The following is a 7,888-nucleotide window of genomic DNA, read 5'->3' as shown; positions in this document are numbered from 1 at the left end:
TTAAAGGTAGTGAAAGTGCAGAATCTTATATTTGCATACATTTTCATAAAGTCGAGTGGAAAATCCCCCTGACCTGATGGTTTGATCCAGCCTCCAGAGAGAGAGAGACAGAGAGAGAGAGAGAGAGAGAGAGAGAGGAGCTCCCGGTTTGTCTGAAGACGCTAATCTACACGGCGAGGGGCGGCCCTGGACCGAAGTGATAAACCATCAGAGGTCAAACATCAGAGGAAAAGGTCACGCTCAGATACATAAATACGTATTCACCGTCGGCCTGGCAGGACACACTGGAGGGGTGTCACTCTAGACCGGGGAGAACCGGTTGTTCTGGGGGATTTTCCAGCTGGCTCCTATACTGGGCAAGGCCTGCAGGAGGGGGGATGGGGGAGAGAGAGAAGGGGGGGGGGGGGGGGATGTTCCCCGATGAGGACAGGTGTGCGGGGGGGTGAACAGGTCGAAGGAGAGAGTGACCACAGACGTGTGAAACCAGAGTCCTCTCGGAAAACAGACAAGCACAGGTGGGTCCTCGTCTCCGGGCTGAACCGCGAGACCTCCGCGTCCGCCCGGGCTGTTTTCCGGATTGAACCGGTAACACACACACACACACACACGCACACACACGCATAGACTGTGTGTGTGTGTGTGTGTGTGTCAGGCATCGGGCCACGTGCCGACCATACCAACCACACGGCATAGCTGCCCACTGACCTCAGCTCTTATCGGGGGGAATAGAACACAAGAGAGGACACTTAGTGAGCGCTTGAGGTCCGGTTCAAGGTCCTTGAGGACCGGTTCAAGGTCCTTGAGGTCCGGTTCTAGGTCCTCGAGGACCGGTTCAAGGTCCTTGAGCTCTACTTGTGTTTCTCTAAACTTTTACTGTTCTTAACTTTGTTTTTACTCCACTTGTCTGACAGCTTTGTATCTGCAGGTGTTTTGAAGCTGAACGTTTGGGATGAACTTGTGTGTTTATTTTTATATTTAAAAAAAAAATGTTCACTTAAGTTTTTATTTGTTTTTATTACGTTCATTTAAATATATTAACATTAAACATGAATACCAACATTACAAAACTACTTAGTTAGGTTTAGGCAACAAAACTACTTAATTAGGTTTAGGCAACACAACTACTTAGTTAGGTTTAGGCAACAAAACTACTTAATTAGGTTTAGGCAACACAACTACTTAGTTAGGTTTAGGCAACAAAACTACTTAGTTAGGTTTAGACAAAACTACTTAGTTAGGTTTAGGCAACAAAACTACTTAGTTAGGTTAAGGCAACAAAACTACTTAGTTAGGTTAAGGCAACACAACTACTTAGTTAGGTTTAGGCAACAAAACTACTTAGTTAGGTTAAGGCAACATAACTACTTAGTTAGGTTAAGGCAACACAACTACTTAGTTAGGTTTAGGCAACAAAACTACTTAGTTAGGTTTAGGCAACTAAACTACTTAGTTAGGTTTAGACAAAACTACTTAGTTAGGTTTAGGCAACAACACTACTTAGTTAGGTTTAGGCAACAAAACTACTTAGTTAGGTTTAGACAAAACTACTTAGTTAGGTTTAGGCAACACAACTACTTAGTTAGGTTAAGGCAACACAACTACTTAGTTAGGTTTAGGCAACAAAACTACTTAGTTAGGTTTAGGCAACTAAACTACTTAGTTAGGTTTAGGCAACTAAACTACTTAGTTAGGTTTAGACAAAACTACTTAGTTAGGTTTAGGCAACACAACTACTTAGTTAGGTTTAGGCAACACAACTACTTAGTTAGGTTTAGGCAACAAAACTACTTAGTTAGGTTTAGGCAACTAAACTACTTAGTTAGGTTTAGGCAACAAAACTACTTAGTTAGGTTTAGGCAACACAACTACTTAGTTAGGTTAAGGCAACACAACTACTTAGTTAGGTTTAGGCAACAAAACTACTTAGTTAGGTTTAGACAAAACTACTTAGTTAGGTTTAGGCAACACAACTACTTAGTTAGGTTTAGGCAACACAACTACTTAGTTAGGTTTAGACAAAACTACTTAGTTAGGTTTAGGCAACAAAACTGCTTAGTTAGGTTTATAAACAGTTCGTGGTTTGGGTTCAAATGACGATGGAGGTCACGTGACACCACATTGACATCTTATCCGTTGCATTCTTCAGGGTTTTCTGGTCTTTAATGTCCCCGGTTATTTTTTTTGCTGTGCATCACATATGATTATAGCGAGTACATGTTACCGTAGTTACAGCTCCATAAACGTCTCCATCACTGCCACCGGGATAAATACCCCGTGATTACCGCAGTCATCTGTCCCCCCGCAGTGAAGGCCGACTGTAACATTTCCCAAATAAAGATAAAAGCCAGATGGGTGTCCGGTGGAGGGGAAAAGGGGCTAAAGAGGGTCGAGCCAAACAACGACGACGACGCCTCCTCCTCCGGTCGCACAGAGGTCAGGCGAAGGGCGCGGTCTCATCCGAGAGGCAGCGATCGAGTGCCGTTAAAACAACTCCGCTAACGAGCTTTTAATCAGCTTACTTCTGAGACTCCACGTCGTCAGGAGGTTCATCTCCCCCGGCCCGATCAGTCAGTCAGGATTTCAGACGGAGGACACGGATCCCTGTGATGTTCCCGGGCGTCGTGTAACAACCGTAATTTCTCTTCTCATTCGCCTCGGCATGAAAAGGCCCTTTCATGGAAATGCGTATGAAAAAGGCAGCTGAAGGCGTATCAGATTGAGAAATGTAATAGTTTTCACTGAAGCCATTTTCGGGGAAATAGGGAGTCAGTATTTTGCTCTGTGGGGGGGGGGCAGCAGACGGATGTCTTGTCATTGTGTGCTGCAGCTCTGAGTGTTTCTCCAACCGTGTTTATGGAGCATTTAAAAAAATCCCCCAAAATGTGCTGCGGTTTGTGGCCTACAAGTCCTCCCCCCCAAAACCCCTCCGGGCGGTCCGCCAACGCGGGCTTACAGTGAGAATAAAATGCACTGGACTGAGAGTTATGGGGGTGGGGGGGCGGGGTGGGGGGGGGGAGTGAGATGCTGACTCTCTCTCTCTCGGCTCGTAAAAATAACCCTCTCTTCCACGATTTTATTTTTATCCGGCTGATGAAGAGCAACGCGGTTGCAAATCCGAGCAGCTTCCTCACGGTCGTGTGTTTTCCACGTCCCAAATTAAACATTTTTTTAAAAAAGGATCAAACTCACGGCGCCTGTGTTTTGTTATTTAAAAAGAATATATATATGTTTTTTAATTGCCAGATTATGAATAGCAATTTGTGCTGTTCACATATTGTTGCTTGTCCTAATGGTATCACATTCCACTTTGTAATTATGTCATCACATTTCTACATAATAATGTCGTAGATGTCAGACTAATATATGCGATCAGAGGCGTTCCTGTGAAATATATCTTTCTATAGATATATATATATATATATATATATATATATATATATATATACTGTATTATACATAAAGAAATAACAAACATCTTGTTTTCACAGTCCACAAACAGTTTGTCCAACACAAGTCTCACATTCGAGGAAGCTAAAAAAAAAGAAAATGAATATTTTATGAATGTAAAATAATCTTTTTTTTTTTTTTATGTTTCAGAGCAGTAAGCGAGAAAGTTTCATTGATTAAAAAGAGTATTTACTGGAGGTAGAAGAAAGCTCCACAGCCACTTCTCTAATTGAAAGACGTAAACCTGCTGACTGGACGCCTTTCAGTTCAAACTCTGGAAACGAGCCTGATTGGACAGATTTCAGCATCGTGGCAGATACGATGCAAAGAGCTCGACAAGCATGCGGCACGAGGACCGGGACCGCACGATAAAATGTTTAATACCGTTATACACGTAGTCAACCAATCCTAAACCAAGTTTAATGGGTATTATATATGCAATTACGAGGTCCGGGGGAAAAAAAGAAGAAGAGTTGTACCCAGGAAGCCGATGTGTGTGTGTGTGTGTGTGTGTAAAACCAAAATTATACATTGAATTATTTCAATATTATATTCAAATTCCTGCAGGGACTCTGGTGCTTGTGGAAAACACTACCACTTTCGTCCACAGGGGGCGCCAACATCCACACGACGTGAAAGTTTAACACCATTTAGCCAGTTTGCGACGCGGACGTGATCCGTTGTTCAGGCCGGTCATTCGGTTGTCGTGACGACGCGACACGTCGCCAATAGGAGCGCTAAAGAGCTCGGGACTTTTATTTATTGTGGCCTGAATCCAGAACCTCTGAATAATGTGGAAGATGTTAACCTCTACGAACAACTGCAAAATAAAGTGCAAAATAAAGTTGGGGGGGGCGGATAGATCACTCGCTACTGATTGGTTAAGACGAGACAACCTCAAAGCCAATTCATGCAGGTTCGAGGTGTCACATACGTAAAGCACTCCATTTTTTTATGAGGATTTCACTGCTAATATGAACTATTTTGTATACTTTGACGGTTTGATTGCTAGTAATGCGTCAGATGTTTAGTACTAGTAGATAAATATATAATAAAAGTACAGGGTGACCCATCTTACGGGGCCGACTGCAGACCCCCCCTACCCCCCCCCCCCCCCCCCCCGAAAGTGGACACCCACACTCCTCCGGAAAGTTAATTAGAAAAGGGACTTCTGAAGAGTCCAGCCCGGCTCCTTTTCACCCCGCTTCCACAATCCATCCCGACAGCCAGAGATCCAGCTGCTGACTTTTAACTGAAAAACTTCCTTAACCGTCAACTTCGGGCGAGAAAAAAAAAAAAAACGAGATGAAAGTCGTGCATGACAAAATCAAATTAATGCCCGCTTTAATGAGGCACTTTCTCAGATCTTTCCAAAAAAATCGAGTCTTGGAGGGCGAGCAGGAAAAATGCAGCCTCGGCATATGATCCAGACGAGGCCCACCAAAGACTTCACACATTTCATATTCTTTATTAAGTGTTTCACAGTTTGTAGAATGAAATCCTGCCCGGAATTAGTGCGTTTTTTTTTTTTTTTTTTTGTGCAAGTGACAAATAAATGTCTTTTGATGATTTTAGAGACCCTCGAGATTTTTGCTTCTGAGGCTTTCGGGGCGTCTGAAGAGTCAATCAAGGGGTCTTGGACCCCCTGAGACCCCCTGAGACCCCCTGAGACCCCCTGTATTTAGCACACTGACGCTAACATAGCCTCATACCATGGAAACATGCGTATTGATTTGTGTTCCTTCGTGCACTTATTATTTCACGTGCATAAGACATAAGATACGATATAAGAGTTAAGATCCGATATAAGAGTTAAGATACGATATAAAACATAAGATACGATATAAGAGTTAAGATCCGATATAAAACATAAGATACGATATAAGAGTTAAGATACGATATAAGAGTTAAGATCCGATATAAAACATAAGATACGATATAAGAGTTAAGATACGATATAAAACATAAGATACGATATAAGAGTTAAGATCCGATATAAAACATAAGATACGATATAAGAGTTAAGATACGATATAAGACATAAGATATGATATAAGAGTTAAGATACGATATAAGAGTTAAGATACGATATAAAACATAAGATACGATATAAGAGTTAAGATCCGATATAAAACATAAGATACGATATAAGAGTTAAGATACGATATAAAACATAAGATACGATATAAGAGTTAAGATCCGATATAAAACATAAGATACGATATAAGAGTTAAGATCCGATATAAGAGTTAAGATCCGATATAAAACATAAGATACGATATAAGAGTTAAGATACGATATAAGAGTTAAGATCCGATATAAAACATAAGATACGATATAAGAGTTAAGATCCGATATAAAACATAAGATACGATATAAGAGTTAAGATACGATATAAGACATAAGATACGATATAAGAGTTAAGATACGATATAAAACATAAGATATGATATAAGAGTTAAGATACGATATAAGAGTTAAGATACGATATAAGAGTTAAGATACGATATAAAACATAAGATACGATATAAGAGTTAAGATACGATATAAGAGTTAAGATCCGATATAAAACATAAGATACGATATAAGAGTTAAGATACGATATAAAACATAAGATACGATATAAGAGTTAAGATACGATATAAGAGTTAAGATCCGATATAAGACATAAGATACGATATAAAACATAAGCTACGATATAAGAGTTAAGATACGATATAAGAGTTAAGATACGATATAAGAGTTAAGATCCGATATAAAACATAAGATACGATATAAGAGTTAAGATACCATATAAAACATAAGATACGATATAAGAGTTAAGATCCGATATAAAACATAAGATACGATATAAGAGTTAAGATACGATATAAGACATAAGATATGATCCAACCATCCAACTATAATAATTAATAAACACAGCACACCGTGTGAACATGCTTGTTCTGGGGTTCGGGCACAGCTTCCACGTGAGATGTTTTATATATGTATTTATTCCGCTTTGAAGCTGGTGACAGTGATGAATAAGAGAATAGGAAAAAGAGGGCCTTGGAAAAAATAAAATTTAAAAAAGAACCATGAAACGCCCCCGGTGGGCAGGAGCGTGACTTCAAGGGTGTCCTTAAAACCCAGATCGGTGTGTTTTCCAAACATCTGCCTGTTTCTTTTTTCTTTTTCTTATTTGAAGTTATATTTTAGACAAAGTGCCGGTGATCATCTCGCTGACAGGTCTCGATGGTGAACTTCTCGAGCTTCTCCCACGGCCCTTTGCGGCCTCTTTTTTCCTGGCGGAGACGTAACGAATTGCGTTGCTGTCGGTGGAAACTATGATTCCCACTGTAGATGTTTTATTTGTTATTTTATTTGGGTGAAAGGTCGAAGGGTTAGGTCACGCTGGACTGGCTGACAACACAAAAAAAACATTTAAAGGGGGGAAAAGAAATATAAAATGGTCCCCAGTCAGACAGATTAAGGGAGGAAGGGGGCCGGGCGCTGTAATTGGAAAATGTTTTTTCTCTGTCAATCACACAGTGCTGTTTTCTCACCACGTTTTCCTTTTTTAAAAAAAAATTGTTTTGAGACATCTAAAGTGCAGACGAGGTCAAAGACAATAATTGGATTAGAGATCTAAATATTTCGTTGGAAATTGTCTCGGGGGGGGGGGTTAATCTCACTACATTCATTCATTATTTTTTATTATATTTTACTAAAAACAAAAGAAAATGTGAACATAGCTCCAGGCTACACCGAGAACATGTCTAGGTGTGTTGACGGCGTAAGAAGCTCCTGAGAAAAGAAGAAAGACCAAATGAAAAATACCTGCTTCATCTTGATGGCTTCATCTTCACGTCAGCCTTCTGCCTGCTGTTCATAACAATAAAAACAAGAAAATGCACTGCTTTACCTCAGCTTTGTTCCAGTGCATTTTAGGATATATATATATATATATATATATATATATATGAATATTTGATAGAATGTATTGCACGGGCCCTCAGCAGGCTTGGACTTACGTTAGCCGTAGCTACAGCTAACTGAAACTCCTCATTCAATTTGAAATGTGAACTATCGGCTCAAACATTGGAACTTGTTGCACATGAAACGTTGTGTTGCCTCTTAAAAACAGATTTGGTTGTGTGTGACGGAATCAATCGGTTCCTGTGACTCGTAAATCGATCTCGAAAAGGAGGCCTCGATTCTTAAAATGCATCTCGAGGGGAGCGGACAAGGAACAAGGAGCGAGGATGCACAGGTGTCTCCTTTGCAGGAAGTCTCCTCGGCGTGAGCCATTCTTGTAACAAGACGCCACGTTGATATTATCAAACTCGGGTGGGAGGGACCAAGACGCGAGGAGCGGGCTAGGAAAGGAATCGAGGATGTACGAACTGATTGCAAAGACAGGATGCGCACTGTTACCATGGCAACGACCTGACTCACAGCA

Source organism: Cyclopterus lumpus, chromosome 16 (assembly GCF_009769545.1).
Source record: "Cyclopterus lumpus isolate fCycLum1 chromosome 16, fCycLum1.pri, whole genome shotgun sequence".
Taxonomy (NCBI): domain Eukaryota; kingdom Metazoa; phylum Chordata; class Actinopteri; order Perciformes; family Cyclopteridae; genus Cyclopterus; species Cyclopterus lumpus.
The sequence above is the reverse complement of the archived record's forward strand: the minus strand, read 5'-3'. Positions refer to the sequence as shown.